This window comes from Ochotona princeps, chromosome 6, assembly GCF_030435755.1.
Source record: "Ochotona princeps isolate mOchPri1 chromosome 6, mOchPri1.hap1, whole genome shotgun sequence".
NCBI lineage: Eukaryota > Metazoa > Chordata > Mammalia > Lagomorpha > Ochotonidae > Ochotona > Ochotona princeps.
The window spans coordinates 5,208,028-5,226,264 of record NC_080837.1 but is presented as its reverse complement, the minus strand read 5'-3'; positions in this window follow the sequence as shown (position 1 = coordinate 5,226,264).

Here is an 18,237-nt window from a genome sequence, read left to right as displayed (position 1 = left end):
TAGATGAGTGGATAAGCCACCAATTGGGATGCCTTCATCACAACTGGAGTGCTTGATTTCAAGTCCTGACTCTTCTGATTTCACTTGCCCATCCTGGGAAGAGTCTACTGGTGGTTCAAATATTTGATCTCTCTGCCCACCTAGGAGACCCAGATTGAGTTCCCACTTCCCTACTTTAGTCTGGCCAAGGCTCAGTTATTGTGAGGCAATTGAGAAATAAACTAGCAGATGAAGGGCTCTCGCTGTCTCTCCCCACTACAACAAATGTTTGAAAATAAGAAAACACACACACACACACACACACACACACAGAGAGATACGCAGTATGGATTTCCTGAGATTCTGATGCTGATGCCCTAAATGGAGCAGCTCAAAACATTGCAATGGTTTGCTTGGTTGACAAACTAACATTCAATGCTAGCCAGCATTCAGTGACGCAGACATGCTAAGGACATTCCTCACATAAGGTGGAGATGGGGAAGCAGAGGGATTTATACCAAAGAGTCACTGTTCTAGGTGTATTGGAGTGGAAGTTTCCTGACTATGTTTCCCAGAAATGTATGTCCAAAGGTATACTGAAAAGAGAAATACAAGTGTAGGTGTCTTGAAAATTCCACAGTGGTCGTCAGCTCTAGATCATGCATGACTGGAATGGGTTTTGGGAAGCCAGTGGAATGTTGGTAGAGTGGCAGGGGCCAGGTACTAATACTTGGCTGTCAAGACAAGGAGGGTTTAATTCCCATAATGGGCAGCAGGGGCAGAGTGACCACCAAAACGTGTTGTCCTTCAGGAGTCTGGCAATGTTAACTGATGATAGGGTCCCAAGGGTTGAAATAGATGGTCAGCCTACTTGCTATATACAACTGGGAAAACTATAGCTCTATGACAGAAAACTGACTTGAGTTGCCACAAAAGGAAGTCACAGCCTCTCATTTGGTTCCCCACCTAAATTACTTCCCATACCCAGTGTCCAGGAACTGAAGCAGGGACTGGATCTTCCTGAAGAAGGATACTGTGACATTGTCACAGCTGCACTCTGTCAGTATTTCTCCAAGCAAAGGGGCCTTGGGTTATTAGCAGAACAAGCATGTAATGAGGGGAGGGATATATTTAGGTTTTTGAGGGGATTGTTACATAGAGTTAAGAGTTGATACTTACCATTGGGGACCACTGAATAGATTGAGAACTTTGGGTGGCCAGTTCATACATGAAATTCATATCCAAGTCTGTGAACCACATAGAAGACTTAGTGGGTTCTGTAGACCCACTGTGTGCTTATTTCTATAGGTCCTACATGTTTGGACAAGACATACTTGTCACCTAGCGGAGTCCCTGCGACGCCTCCCTAACCCATTAAGAAAGAACTCTTATGAGAGGTAGAGCCAAGGAGAAGCTCTTGAAACTTCCTTTCCGTAACAGAAAAGTAATTCCAAAGCAATATGACAACCCCATGAGAATTACAGACATCAATGCCACCATCAGAGATTCTGCGGCACACTTCCACTGAACTCCCATGTCGGACTATAGGCAAAAGTACACGTGGACTCCTCTTGGAGCTTCTACCCCAGACACACTATCTTTGCTAGAGCAAATCCACTGTCCTGCCACCCAGAATGCTGCCATTGATCTGGCAAGTCAGATCACAGCAATTACCAAGGAAAACCAAAGGTGGCACATTTTACCTGTTGGAAATAGCACTGTACCCTCACAGTCTTAGCTTAGTGAGCAGGTCAACTCTCAGACTCTGTCATGGTCTGGCCCACAAGGACCTTGATTGTTTGGACATCCCATAGAGCATCATGCTGATACAATACCTCTGATAATATCATGTTGAAAGGCATGGTAAACAGAAAATACCAAATATTACAGAAGCCTTACTAAACACAGGCGCACCAAAGACACACAAATTCAATTCAGGAGTTATTGACATATATCAGTGGGTTATTGAAATATAGCAGTGGCTCTCAAGCAGAAGCAACTTTGCCTCCTAGGAAACATTTGGCAGGCTGTGCCTAGTAAGATTTTTCATTGTCATAACTGAGAGTGGGCAGGATAGTGGCTAACAGTCTCTAGTTGTTAAGACTCCAGGTGCACTGCCAAACATCTTGCAATGCACAAGACAACTCTCCCAAGCTAAGAATGCTTGAACACAAACCACCAAGATTGAGGTTGAGAATCTTTGCTATAGTAAGACAATTTTCTGCACCTGAACATCCTAAAAGTAAGAAAGCACAGAAAGTATGCTTAGGTGTATTTCTCGGACCTATTTAGTGAGAAACCAGTGTTCTCAGAAAAGTAAAAATTCTCTGCAGCAGATCCAGGGTAGTGTGTGAAACTAATTCATCTGGAAGGTTCTAATTGTGGCAAGAATGCAATACAGACCCTGCAGCAAACCCACACAGAATCCTGGTTCTGCCACAAGCTGTATTCCGCTATGCCAAAAGAACGCTGGACTCTGAAGATTGAATCTTGATGACCTCAAGATTGGCATGGCCTGTGCTGCCCATCATGAGCTGTCATGAGATCAAACACTTACATCAGTGGTCCATCATCAAAAGTGCAAGCACTGTGGTGTTGTGGGCTAAGCCAGTACTTGCAATATCAGCGTCCCTTAACAGAATGCAGGTTCAAGTACAGCCTGCTACATTTCCAATCCAACTCCCTGCTAATGCACCAAGAAAAGCAGCAAAAGATGGTCCAAATGCTTATGCCTGTGTCATCCATGTGGGGAATTCAGATAGCATTTTTGGTCCTTGGCTTTGGCCTGACCCAGTCCTGGCCATTGCAGCCATTTCAGGGAGAGGAATGAACCAGCAGGTGGAAAATATTCTGTCTCACCCTTTCTCTCTGTCACTTGGTCTTTCAAATAAATAAAATGTTTTCAAAGTGCTATATAAAATATTAGACCCATGCATCTCAGGACACAAGTTAAGTTTTATGAGTTTAAGTGGCTTAAATTCTTGGGCCCAGTGAGGAATGCCCTGGAAGCAGTTGCTGGAGGAAAAACATTTAAGGCTGGTTTAAACATGAGTCTACACCATATGTTGGCATCAGCTGGACATGAGATACTGCAAAATTTACAAGCAGTCGCAGGAATTTACAAGACAAAGGCAGTCCTCCCTGGAAGTACATCTGATTGTCCACTTTGCCTGGAAGGAGACATTCCATGTCACATGGATCTCTTCTGGCTCCTGGATAGTGACTAAGGGTTTTACCTGCTGCTCAGAGATTTGAAAGAACTCTGAAGAAAGAGATGGATGGAGCTTTCAAAATTGATGAGGACACTCCTCCAGATTAAAGGTGCCAGCCTATGGGCCCAGTGCGATAGCCTAGTCATTAAATACTAGCCTTGCATATGCCAGAATCTCATATGGGCGCCGGTTCGTGTCCCAGCTACTTTACTTCCCATCCAGCTGCCTGCTTATGGCCTGGGAACGCAGTAGAGGATGGCCCAAAGCCTTGGGACCCTGCACCCGTGTGGAAGAACTGTAAGAAGCCCCTGGCTTCTGGCTTTGGATCAGTTCAGCTCTGCCATTGAAGCTGGTTGGGGAGTGAACTAATAGATGGAAGATCTTTCTGTCTCTCCTCTCTGTGAATCTGACTTTCCAATACAAATAAAACATACCTTAAAAAAAAAAAAGTGGCAGCATTTGAACTAGTGGCCAGCAGGTGGTGCTGCTTCTCCCACAGCCAACCCACTCAAGTCCTAGAAACCTAATGAGCTTCTGGCCAAATCTGATTTCCTTTCCTTTCTCCAAATCCTTAGACCCTTCTGGTTTAGAGGTCTTAGTTCCTATCTCTTCCTCTCTGGGGTCTTCTCCTAAGGCAGGGTCTTGGGTGCAGGTAGTTTATCTGGGAAGAGATCCCAGAAAACACAGGCAGAGAATGAGGAAGGCTGTTCAGGGAAGGAGGAAAACCAGAGAGGGTGCAACAAAGAACAGGTGCTGCTGTGAGCGGCAGAAGCTCCGCCTCCTTGAGAGCCCTTTGACAAACAGGATGGAAAAAAAGCTTTATTAAACTTAAACTCCTTTAAAGGAAGGGAAAGCAACTCACCAACTCCACTTCACAGGACATTGCTTCCTTCCCATGTCTGGGCTGCGCTTTCCTTCGGCAGAACGCCAGAGAAAACTCCAGAAAGCAAAGAGAAGGAGCAGGGTCATCCTCATCAGGTGAACGTGGGTGTGCTGAGGAGACAGGGAGAGAGGGATGCGCTCCACCTGCTGCAGTGCTCCAGGAGGTACAATTTCAGCACAGGCATGTGTGACAGTGACCCCAGGGACTGGTACGTTTAAACTGCCTTCCACTGCTTCGGCTATTTGTTAAAACAACAGCCAGAGGAGAGGTTTGAATACTGGATGGAGTGATCAGACCCGAAGAACAAGAGGAAGTTGAGTTTCTGCTACTCAAGGAGAACAGAAAAGACACTATCTAGAACACAGGGCAGATTCAGCAGTGCCCTATTCTGGTTCTAGCGCCAGTAGAAAAGGTGAAAAGAAGCCAGTAAAGACAAGATGCGACTAATGCGAGACAACTAAGGATGCAGATCCTGCAGGAGCAAGGCTTGGCATTGATGTTGTGGGACAGCACATGCCGCCTGCCACCTGAGCATCTCACATGAGCACCGGTTCAAGGCCCCGCTGCTCCACTTCCCAGTCCAGCTCCCTGATAATGTACCTGGAAAGCAGTGCTTGGATCCATGCTACCACGGGAGAGATCCAGCTGGGGTTCCAGGCTCTGGCTTTGGCCTGGACCAGCCCAGCTGTTACAACCAGTTGTGGAATAAGCTAGTGGGTAGTAGCTCTCTCTGTCTCTCCCTCTCTTTGTAGCTCTGCATTTTAAATAAATAAATACTTTTAAAAAAAAAGCAGCGTATTAGATCACTGTTCAGGTTAAGGACTGCGGCCAGCCGAAGCACCGACTAAGGACAGTGAGAGCATGGAGCCAGCAAGGAAGCAAGGCCGTGATGAGCATCACTGTGCCCCTGTGTCACAGAGATGGCCATGACAGGGCTGCATCTTTTTGTTACTTACCTGAAGATTAACCAGTTATTTCCTTTGTCCAACGTTGTGACTACTGTGTACAAAAAGCATAAAAGGTAGCAAACTTTCCAATGGATTTCTATGTCATCAGACCATCGAGGAGCCACGACTAGGTGAGGAAGACCATGAAATGCCCCGGCAGTTCTGGGCTTGAAGGTGTCACTGGTGACTAATCTCAGCCTGGGGAGAAGACCACAAGGGCCTCTCCTGCTGGACTGAAGCAGGATGTTGTTCATTTGTGGTTTGTCACATTGTCTGTTTGATTTGTCAGCTCTTCCACCGACTGGTTTGAGTGACACCCTGAGCTCAAATCCCTCTGTGGTTTAGACCTAGGATGGATCGTGCTTTCTTGACAAACCTAAGTGATGCATAACCTACTATAGGCATAACCTCCTATTAATGCAGTGACCAGTCTGTTTGTATCACATGGTGACAACTCAGTGGTGACAACCAGGACACATTGATATGGATCTGTGCCAGTAGTCATCATCTCTGAAATGGTTAGAAGCAGAGTGAAATATCAGAGGTGCAACTTACAGCTACTAAAATATGGGTGGGTGTCAGCCCTTTTAATTTCACCACCCTGCAGACCTATGCTGTCCAATCCAGTCTCCTCTAGCCATTGAGTGTAGCCCCTGAGGAACTGAGACGTGGCTGTTGTGAATGAGATCTGCACTAAGTATGTACTGTGGATTTACATCAACACCAATCCACAAGTGCCTTCCTGTACTGCAGAGGCTCCCAACTTGAGAATGACATTTTTCCAGACTTCTTGGCAACTAAATTTCTCATGCAGGTTAGTCTCTGATCATGTTACGATGGACTCATGAAATACGACAGGCAGAAACAAAATCCATCTTTTTAGCCTTTGTGCTGACAAGAGAGTTTGCAGAGATGTGAGTGTTCTCTGCAATGGGGTCCCATGGTTATTTCCCAGCTGGCTGGGTGTCCAGAGGCGCTGCCATCAGCAATGGTGGCAGTGGCAACTGCTTCTTTTTTTTTTTTTTTAAAGATTTATTCATTTTATTACAGCCAGATATACACAGAGGAGGAGAGACTGAGAGGAAGATCTTCCATCCGATGATTCACTCCCCAAGTGAGCCGCAACGGGCTGATGCGCGCTGATCCGATGCCGGGAACCAGGAACCTCTTCCGGGTCTCCCACGTGGGTGCAGGGTCCCAATGCATTGGGCCGTCCTCAACTGCTTTCCCAGGCCACAAGCAGGGAGCTGGATGGGAAGTGGAGCTGCCGGGATTAGAACTGGCGCCCATTTGGGATCCCGGGGCTTTCAAGGCGAGGACTTTAGCCGCTAGGCCATGCCGCCGGGCCCGGCAACTGCTTCTTGATCATAGTGTTCTCATTTCTGAACCAAAGCTATGAGAATGTGTCTTAAACACTTCAAAGGGGCACCTTGTAAGTAGGAGTGTTTGGGGGGAGGAGGGTCTATTTCTGTATTTTCTTCAAAATTGTTTCCAACAGTCTAGCCTCAGCCTCGTTGTTACCCTTATAAAGATCAATTTCCTCTAAGAAATCTCATCATGGAGGCAAGCGGTGTGAAAAGAGTTAAGACACTGATCGGGAACCCACAGCCCACATCAGAGTGTCTGGCACTCATCCTGACTGTGCTGCCGCTTCCAGCTTCCTGCTGAGACACACCCTGGGAGGCATCAGACGGTGGCTCAAGTACTTAGATCCCTGCTATATACGTGAAAAAATCTAAATTGAATCCCCAGCTTGCAGCTTCTGACTCACCCACCCGTGGTTTTTGAGTGCATTTCAGAAATAAACCAACAAATGAGGGATCTCTCTTCCTCTCACTCTCTTTCAAATAGTAACAGAAATATATACTTTAAGAAAATCTCTCCCTGTAAAAAATGCTTTGGTTTCTACTTTCTGCACGGAACTATCTGATACTGCCTTCAGCTGAGATAGGGAATATGACAAGTTCAACTCAAGACAGAATTCACTTAAGTTGCCACTGAAAGGTGCAGAACCAGTTGTTCCGCAAGTAGTTATGTGTCAGGCACAGTGCTCGCCAGTGAAGAAAGACCAATGCAAAATAGATACAGCTTCTATTAAGTGCCCTGGTTCCAGTGGGCAAGGCAGACACACACACACACACGCAATGAGCAACTGGGGGGTGCAAATACACTGGTAGACAGAGTACTCTGTGTTTCAAAGCTGTGTGCAAGAGTTGTCTAACCCCAGATTTGGGGTCCAAAAACATGTCCTGAAGGAAGTGATCCCCAAGACCCTGAACCTGAGTTCATAGAACCTAACTCTGATTCATTAATTCTGTCCGTGTGATTAATAGGAGCTTGAATATCAGGTATAGATTGGATTGATAATATATCCATGTTACATTCCTGCCTTACATAATTTTATGCTGGTCATATAAGAGAGTATCTTTATTATGAAGTACACTGAAGTATTTAGAGGGTACAGGCCTAGGCACCTTACAAGAATTTTCTACCAAATAAATCAGAAAAAATGTGTATACATGTGTGCAAGAATAGTTAAGGAACTCACATACTCTGTTTATTCAGATTCACCAATTATTCACACTACCGAATTCTCTCTCTGATTTATTTTTATTTACCTAAAAGGGAGAAATAGGGAGAGAGAGACAAAGAAATTGTCCATCTGCTAATTCAATCCCCAATAGTCACAATGATTGAGACTGGAGCCAGGCTGAAGCCAGGATCCTAGAACTTCATCCTAGTCTCCCATGTGGGTGTCAGGGGTTCAAGAACTTCGGCTTTTACTTTCAAGAACTTGGAACTTTCACTGTTTTCCCAGGCAAATTATCAGGGAGTTGGATGGCAAGTGGGGCAGCTAGGACTCAAATTTACAGAAATGGAATGTGGAAATTGCAGACGGTGGCTTAACTCGCTATGATCTTGGTCCCTCACCTCCACCCCTGCTAACATATATAACCCCTTCATTTGCAATTTTGCTGAGATCATATCAAAATTAAAAGTTGAGTACAAGCAAGAGTGATTGCCAGAACTTTCAGGAAGACTAGAACACCAGTCTTTGTGATCCTCGGCAGAAATCCAAATGCACACACCAGACTTTCACCCAGGGAAGGAACCACAGCTGCTCAAGGAACTTGACCTTCTCTTGTGCTATTTCCACCTGAGAGCTCTTAACAGTCCTGTTGTGTCTGACTACTGACTCAGAGAATCTGGAGACTGTATCCAATTAGTGCTGCATCCTAGGTCATCATGTACCACACCTTTGCTACAACCAGTGTGGGGAGAGGATGGAGATTGTGTATGTGCCATCTGCAGGCCCTACATGAGAAAGTTGACTTTGTCGTGAGGAATTTTCCAAAATGAGAAGAAATTACAATATTTCCTAGAATTCACTTATTTGCTGTGTATTTGCAGAACATTTCCATAAATCCCAAGAGAAAAATTGCTGTAGATTAATATAAGACAACTCTTCCTTACAAAATTCAAATGTGGGCCCAGTGCAGTAGCCTCGCCTTACATGTGCCAGGATCTCATATGGGCATTGGTTCTTATCCCAGGGGCCCCACTTTCCCATCCAGCTCCCTGATTGTGGCCTGGGAAAGCAGTTGAGGACGGCCCAAGACCTTGGGACCCTGCACCCACATGGGAGACCTGGAGGAAGTTCCTGGCTCCTGGCTTCAGATCAGCTCAGCTCTGGCCATTGTGGCTGCTTGGAGAGTGAAACAATGGACAGAAGATCTTCCTCTGTGTCTCACCTCCTCTTTGTATATTTGATTTTTCAACAAAAAAGAAAGAAAGAAAAAAAGTCAAACGTGTTCACCCCTCTCTAAAAGGGTGATAGCCTGAGAAATGGAGGCAGAATCTCTAGGTGACACCCAGTATCTTTCAGTTCTGTCATGACCCTGTCTCAGTACTCTATAGTCTGTGAATGAAATTGCAGAGTTAACCATGACCAGCATGTAGTGGGGGAAAGGAATGGAGAAAAACAGGAGGAAACAGGGAAGAAAATCAAGCAGTCTTTATCTCCACAAGTGATCATAAGGCTGCAATTGGTATTTCTGACTTCTTTCACCACCCATCTCAGGTTCTCTGTGTTCAAAGCAGCTGGCTGCCCAGGCCTCGTCACTTAATGGGATGACCCATTGCTTCATTCCCAAGGGATCTGAACCCTTGATTGTCTTGCCTATGTGAGATTCCTGGAGTCCTCCAGGACATTACCCCTGGTCACCATGTGACTCTGGGAATCCTCTCAGCACCTGCTGTTTGTCAGCAACCCTCTCTCCTTGTTATAATGGAGGATTGTGATTTTGGAACACACCTTTTGGCCCCTTTCCTGATGACTTCCTCCAGGTGACAATCATAATTTCCAATCCATGGAACCATAGTGTGTCCCCTTACTGATGCAGTTCTCTCATGTACAGTGAGCTCTCTCTCTCTTTTTAAGATTTATTTATTTTTATTGTAAAGGTAGATCAGCTTTACAGAAAGAAGGAGAGACAGAGAAAGATCTTTCATCCACAGGTTCGCTCCCTAAGTGACCACTGGTTGGAGCTGAGTCAATCCAAAGCCAGGAGCCAGGAGCCTCTTCCAGGCCTTGCATGTGAGTCCCAAGGCTTTGGACCATCCTCTGCTGCTTTCCCAGGCCACAAGCAGGGAGCCAGATTGGAAGTGGAGCAGTTGGGACCTGAACTGGAAACTATGTGGGATCCCAGCAATTGAAGTGGGGGAGGAGGGGAATCAACCAACTGAGCCATTGTGCCAGGCCTACAGTAAGACCTCTAAAGCAGCATGCTGAAGAACCAAGGAGATGGGAAACAGTATCCCAGTGTGTTGTGTGTGTGATAGCTACTTATTTCTATGTGATGGGATCAATGAAAAGACCTGTGAATTCCATGGACAACAGTTTGTTGCCTTAATTCTCTCACCATAAATTACATGTGCTTTATTAGAAGCAATGATTACATCGAGGGTCATGCTGGTCTGTAAGATAGTCAAGGATGAGGGATAATGCTATAGACTGAGACATAGTGGGCACGGGTATTAAATGGTGCCATCAGACAAAAAATATCCAGAGATGCCCATATATCCCACTTTAACTATAGGTATCATACTTTACCATGTCCTGACTTACATATAAGAGAGATAATCTTATTTAAATTAATGCCTAAATTTAGCAACCTATGGGATCAAATTCTGAATTGGTTCTCAGTTCCCTAAAAGTGTAGGAAGCCCGGGGTATCTAATCCATATCACCAGTCATTATTCAACACAGTTCATGGAAAGATCCAGAAGCTGCTGTGTAGGTTTCTGTTATGGGACAACAGTAATGACCAGAAAGGTAAGGGAAAAAGAAACATGTACTAAACAAAGAATGGATTTGAAATATACTGGATGTCAGAAACAGGGCTGATATTGTGACACAGTGGCTTAAGCCACCATCTGAAATATTGGTACCACATGTCAGAGCACCAGTTTGAGTCCTGACTGCTCTGCTTTTCATCCAGTTCTCTGCTAAAGTGCCCATGGAAAGCAGCAGAATATAGCCCAGGTGCTGAGACCCCTGTCATCTTTGTGGGAGACCCAGGATGGAACTCTGGGCTTCTAGCTTCAAAATGGCCCAGCCCTGGCCACCTTGGCCATTTGGAGAGTGAACCAGCTCTCTGCCCCCCTCTGTCAATCTGCATTTCATATACAGGTATGTCTAAATTGCTAGAAATATGTGTGTATACAAATTTTTGGAAATAATAGCTCAGTTGACTCCTCCTCCAACCAAAAGGGTATGGAAATATATTTAAGTGCCTGGACATGGCTTAGAATTACAGATCAATTACATCACTAGCTAGCAGTCCAATCCCTGTCATGCCTTGTAGAATTCCCTGTTTTATCTTCACCGAGCATTTATCAGGATGTGCTTAGAAATCTAAGATGACAGAAAATTCACACTAATCCAAGGTCATTCCAATAGCTACACGATCTTCCTCGTGTTAACTTAGACCCTTGAAAACAATTTCATATCTTGAAGCCTTTGTATTTCATGATCAAGGAAGTTTCTACAAACACACTCAAGTCTTCCATATAGAAAATGAATCAAAGTCTATTAAAATGCCCTAAAAATGTAATTTTAGATATGAATACCCAAATACACTCTGGTTTGGTGTTACTGATTTTTTCTAAACATTGAAGATTAGGAATTGTTTCTCACAATAACATCGGCCTGTTAGTCACTGCCTTCTCACCCTTTAAAATTCCACTGGGTGAATGACTTCTTTTTCACTTTGGAAAAGAATCCGGGAGCACGTGGTTTCTATAGAAGATGTCAGTAGCCCGAGATGGGAATCTATATGCATGCAATTTATCCAGTGTGTTCCCAGGAGAAGCCGATGGAGGAAGGCGAGAAACGAGGCAAGAAAGAAATTGTGCACTAGTGAGAGGTTCTGGGTGGAATTAATGTCTGCCTCACTCTACGAGAGCTCTGAAGTACAGAGTGCCTGGCAGAGCCCATCCTGCCTTAGGCAAGTAGGGAAGTTTTGTGTCCTTCCCTCAACCAGTTATTGGGTTGGTCCTTGAACCGGGGAGTTGGCGTCACTCCTAGAGGCTCCTGACATATGATGGAAACACTCCAAGAGAGAGTTGTGAGTGTGAGCATCAAAAGCCCCTGGGCTGCTGGGCACTGGTGAGCAGTGGCCTGGGAGACCCTATGAAATGCTGACAAAATCCACAAATACCCACCTGGTGCACCCTCAAACCTGTGTCGTTACCCAGTTTTCCTCCATCATGTCACAGCTTCTCCTGGATTCTGGTCTGCTATACTGTTTCTGGCAAACCCTAAAGCAGGAGAGTTTGTGAGTTCCAGCACTTGCTGCTGCTGCTGCTGCTGCAATTGGCCCCAAAGCCATCAGTGCTGTTTGTCGTCTCTTTTCCACTACACTCTGTCAAGTGTCCCCTCCACCTGGGCCAGCTCTTCAGCCTGTCTGGGCAGTCTGGCTGGCGGCTTGACCCAGACCCTCATCTCTGAAGAGTATGAGCTCCCGTGACCTCGGACTTCCCAGGCCGCAGGTGCTGAGTTTGCCCATTTGCGATTAACCCCGGCCCTGAGAACAGTGGGAGACCCTCTTCCAGATTACCCAAGTGCCCAGTATACTGCTGCCTGCCTCCTTGATGTAGCCCTGACCCCTACCTCCCCAGGACAAGCAGAATCAGTTCGCCTCTAAGCTGGGAAACTGCTGTCTACGAGCACAAGGGGCCCTGAGACACAAGATGACAGCACTTAGAGTTTAGTGGGACACTCTATTCCCTAGTGGAGGAATCCCTCGTATAGAGACTAGGAGATCCAGAACCTCAGAACGCAAACTGCCAAGGACAGGAAAAACAAATTCCTCCCATGGGCTGCCACGTGTGGTGATGAGAAGTAGACCACTTCCACTTGCACTCTTTAGTTCCCAGGGCTGCTGAGGACTTAGCAGCACACAGTGACTGTCAGACGAAGGATGACAGAGGATAGAGACTCACCCTCCCAGAATAGGCAGATGTATCTTAACAACAAATGGTGTATTACTTTAAAAAGTAGAATGACAGATCCCCACACGGTAGCCTACTGGCTAAAGTCCTTACCTTGCACATGCCAGGATCCCATATGGGCGCCAGTTCGTGTCCTAATCGTGTCCAACTCCCTGCTTGTGGCCTGGGAAAGCAATCGAGGATGGCCCAAAGCCTTGGGACCATGCACTTGCTTGGGAGACTTGGAAGAAGCTCCTGGCTCCTGGCTTTGGATTGGCTCAGCTCCAGCTCTTGTGGCCACTTGGCAGACGATCTTTTTGTCTCTTCTCCTCTCTATATATCTGACTTTACAATAAAAATAAATGAATCTTAAAAAAAAAAAAAAGCAGAATGAAACAGGGGTGGGGGAATAAAGAGAGAGAAATAGAGCTCTTCCTTCCACCGGTTCATTCCCCAGAAGGCTGCAACAGCCAGGTCGAAGCCAGAAGCCAAGAACTTCATCCTGGTCTTCCTCACGGGTGACAGGGGACCAAGTACTTGGGCCATCGCCTGCTGCCTTCACAGCTACCTTAGCAGAAAGCTAGATCAGAGGCATAGACGCTGGGACTCAAACCAGGATTCTCTTTAATATGGGATACTGGTGTTGCAAGTAGCAGCCTAATGTGCTGTGCCACTACCCTGGCACCCAGGCTTTCATTTTTTTACAAAGTATGGAAGCATGCCAAGAGATACCATTTAAATGCTACAGAGTTCTCTGCTGCAGATGTCATAGGCTTGCTCTGGCACCCAAGTGACCTGGCACTATCCTATTGAGACTTGCCAAATATTCTGAGTGTTATCTTTTTCTATTACAGATAATTCTAAAATCTTCCAGGGGGTGTGGTGCTAAAGTCAAAGCTGCTTGGACCACAGGTAGATCTGCTATAAAATCTTTTCTCGTCCTAGACCACACTCAAAACTAACAGCTTTCCACATGATTCATGTGGTAAAGCAGCAGCCCCAGATGTGAACAGTGCTCCCCGAAAGGCCTGCCAAGCATCAGGCCTAATTTTCTTGGTAAGTAGTTCTTATGGTTTGTTTTAATGTTTATTGACTTTTATTTATTTGAAAGGCAGAGGGGCAGGCTGAAAGTGAGACAGAGAGGTCTACTATCTGCTTGTTCACTTCTCAAATGCACACAACAGCCATGGCTAGGCCAGTCACCAGCCAGAAGCCAGAAAGTCTGACGGGGTCTCCCATGTGGCAGCAGGGACCCAACTACTTACACCATCAGCGGCTGCCTCCTTTATGCACCAGCAGGAAGCTGGTTGGAAGGAAAGTTGGGACTCATTCCTTGGCACATTGATATGGGCTGTGAGCACATCAGCCAGCTGGCACTTCTCCATGGTAGATGGTAAAAAAAAACAAGGCTAGCTTGTCTCTTACATTAGAAGGATTGTCCCCACATGTGCCAGGCCACTGGACTCCTACAAAGTTAATAAATGTGTCAGACTGCTGTATTTATGTAAAATTTATCTTACGTCCCCCTCCCCCCGAATGCTTTTTCCTACCAAGATATTCAAAATAGATACCACTTTTTAATCATCAGAGGACAAGACTGTGAGCATACACTCGGTTCCATCCCACATGAAAGCAAAATACTTCTGGTTTTCGTTTCTAATGTTTAGTTAAAAGAAAGCATTCACCAGGTTCAGCAGCTCCGTATTACATAAAAATAGTCACACCGACTTGTTGCGTCTGACTGCAGTCACTGCTTCATGAAGCCTACAGTAATCCAGTGTCGTGCAACAGGATCTTTGTAAGGGTGTTTGGGCTGAATACATGTGTAGTTCACATACCGTAAAGATCTAAAATTTGAGAACTTCTACAGTGATTCTTATGGTAAAATATAAACAGAAGAGTTATCATTTTAACCGTTAGTCACATTCCCATTGCTGAGTCACATCAGAACAGTTTTCAAACCCTTTTATCATCCCAAAAGGAAACTCTGTACCTGTTAAGCATGAATATCCATGTTCTCTTCCTCAGTCCTATTGTCCTTTATTCTGCTTTCTGTGCCCGTGAATGTGACTCTTCTGGGGAACTCACATAAGTGGAACCGTACAGTATTTCGTGTTGTATGACAAATGCAAGCCTCTCCCAGGTTACAGTATGTATCATCATGGTTACACTAATGTGTGTACAAATATTATCCTAAGTCAGTGGACATAGATGACTGAGTTTGTTTTGGATACTCTCTAATTACTGTAGCTTTGCAATATGTCTAATATCCAGTGTGTAAATCCTCCCACACACTTCTTCTCTAAGACTGAACTATTTCCTTTGGTCCCTTTTATTTCCGTAATAGTTTCAGAATCAGTTGTCAGTTCGGCAAAGCAAAACTGCCAGAGCTTTGAAAGGAATTACGTGGAACACACATATTACTTTTGGAAGAATGTGCAACTTTGCAGCTTGGACTCTGGTGCTACGTGAGCAGCCTTTGAGTTTCGGGTGTGATGCTGAGAGGCAAAAAGACAGAAAGCTCCAAATGCCTACGAAGACTGGAGCACCAGTCCTGGGAGGCAGGAGCTCCACCCTGGTCTCCCCTGTGGAGCACAGGGACCCAAGTGTGTGAGCCATCTTCTGCTGCCTCCCCAGGGGTACATTAACAGGAAGCTGCAATCAAGACAGGAGGCGGGACTCAAAGCCAAGCTTCCAATCTGGAATGCAGATGCTCTAAACTGACATATCAAATGCGTATCCCTCTCCTTCAGTGATTTTTTTTTTCTGTATTTCACACCATGGCACTAGCCTCTATTTTACAATATTTTTTTGTCATTTGGTCACAATTATGTCAAGTGTAGACATTACATACATACACTTATATAGTATTTTCTAAATCAGAGATTATTCAGAGTGAGGGATTTGTGACAAGGATTATATATACTATGGGAAAAGGAGGGTTATATTATCATTGCCAATATTTATAGCTGAATACCAAATCAAATAATATCCACACAATTCTTATATTCTATTGACTTTCAGAAATAAGAGAAAATGTGATATTTGTCTTTCTGGGTCTGTTATATTTCACTTAACATAATAGTCTCAAGTTGCATTCATTTTGTTGCAAATGTCAGGGTTTTGTTCTTTTTATGGCTGAGTGATATTACATTGTGTGTGTGTGTGTCACATTTTTTAATTCAGCATCAGTTGATGTACATGTGGGTTGATTCCATGTTTTGCTCTTGTCAATTGTGCTGCTATAAACACGGAAGTGCCAGTATCTCTTTTCATCTGCTAGTTTCATTTTCTTTGTATTCTTTCTTTTTAATTTGCCCTTTCACGTATCTTTCACAAGTTAACTTAGGAGAATAGGTTCATAGCGTGGTAGGTAAAATTCCTTAAGCATAACATTACTGAAAATTTTCTATTCAGAGAACTTGCACATCTTTCATGATGGTATTTGATTTTTTTTTAGACTATCATAACATTGTCAAACTTTCACTTTCTTGTTTTAGTTGCTATATAAAATAGACTCCATGGGGCTGGGTGACATAGGGCGCTAATCTGTCACTTACGATACCAGGACCTCATATCAGTATACTGGTTCAGGTTCCAGTTACTAAGCTTCAGATCCAGTTTCTTTATGCACCTGGAAAGGCAGCAGAAGATGACCCAAGCCCTGGGACCCCTGCCACCCAGGTGGAAAACCAGGATGGAATTCCTGGCTCCTGGCTTTGGTCTGGCCCACACCTAACTGTTTGGGCCATTTGGGGAATGAACCAATGGATAGAAGTTATCACTCTTTGCTCGCTCTCTCTCTCTCTCTCTCTCTCTCTTTGTCTCCCCTTCTGCCTCCCTCCACCCCACGTTGTTTTGCATTTCAAATAAACAAATCGATCTTTTTAGAAAGTCGTTTCACCTTGTATCTATAATACTGCTAAATTCCCTTATTTACTCTATAGGTTCCTCTGAATTTTCTGTGCACAAAATTGTCATTTGCAAATGCTGGTACCTGTACTCCTAGTTCCTTTCCCATGCTCACACCATTTATCTCCCTTTGTGGTCATCTTGCACTAGCCAGGAGCTCTGATCCATGTGGGATGAAAGTTAAGGTGGTAAGCATCCTTGTCCCTTTACTGGCCTCTGCGGGGATCCATGCAGTGTCTTGTTTGTCGCTACAGTGGATTTGTGATTTTTTTTTCCCCCTCCAGTGAAGAGTGCACTGAGAGAAAATAACTGTCAACCTACAATTTAATGCACAAAGTAAAGCTGCTTCAAAATGAGGTTGCCACAAAGATATTTCAGGCAACTGAGATGGAGAAAACTAGTCTACAGTAGGCCCATCGTGAAGGACAGGCTAAGGGGAGTTCTTTAGGCAGAGTCAGAACCTTCCAGATGGAACTATGAAGAGGCGGTTGAAAATGAAAAGCAAGGAAAGGAGAAAATGCCTGGGGAATTCTAGAGGATATTGCTTGTGTGAGATAATAACAACAATATATTGTGGGTTTAATATATAGAAAGAATTAAAATACATGACAGATATAACAGTCAGGCAGTGGGGACAGTCAATATGATTAAAGAGTGTTGAGAGCCTTGCACCGTTTGGAAGGTGGTAAAAGTCCTGATTTATATCACAGGAACTTTTACAAATCAAGAATGCATGTTTTAATCTCTTGGGTGACACTAAAGGAGAACAGTACAAGAATATATAGTTCACTAGCAGAGGACAAGATGATCATTACGAAAATTCATGAAAATAATGCAAGTGAAGAGAAAAAATGGAACATAGAATGGATTGGACAAATAGAAAAATAAATAGTGACTATCATATATAAATGGAAAAATACTCCACTTAGAAGAAATATTTAAAAGCTGAGGTTATTTTTAAAAATATGTATTTATTTATTGGAAAGGCAGATTTGCAGAGAGGAGAGACGGAAGAACTGTCTGCTTGGTTCACACCCCCAAGTGGCTGCAACGGCTGGAGCTGAACCAAAGTCAGGAGCCAGGAGCCAGGAACCTCTTCCGGGTCTCCCACATGGGTGCAGGGTCCCAAGGCTTTGGGCCGTCCTCGACTGCCTTCCCAGGCCACAAGCAGGAAGCTGGATGGAAGTGGAGCAGCCGGGACATGAACTGATATCCGTATGGGATCCCAGCACTTAACAAGGCAAGGATTTAATCACTAGACCATTGCACTGGCCCTCCATTCCCACTTTCTGCCCCACCCCATCACTAAGTTTATTTTGTTTTAAGATTTTTAAATTTGGGCTTGGCGGCGTGGCCTAGTGGCTAAGGTCCCATATGGCCGCTGGTTCTAGTCCCGGCAGCTCCACTTCCTCTCTATCTCTCCTCCTCTCAGTATATCTGACTTTGTAATAAAAATAAAATAAATCTTTATTAAAAAAAAGATTTTTAAATTTTATTTGAATGGCAGAGTACAAAGAGAATGGGACAGAGCCTTCCATTTACTGGTTCACTTCCAACATGGCCACAAGAGCAGGGTCTGAGTCAGGCCAAAGCTAGGAGCCCAAGTATGTATGTCCTTAACAACACAGTCTCAAAAAAAATGCACAGCAACATTTTAAATAAAATGTAGAGAAATAAGGGCCATACATTGCTCACAGAAAACCGCAACGTCTCACACCAATGTTAAGAGCAATTATGCTTAAGAATTAGATTCATGATCTTTTCTTGCTTTTGCTTTTTTGTTTCGTCTTAAAAAAAAAGTTTATTTATT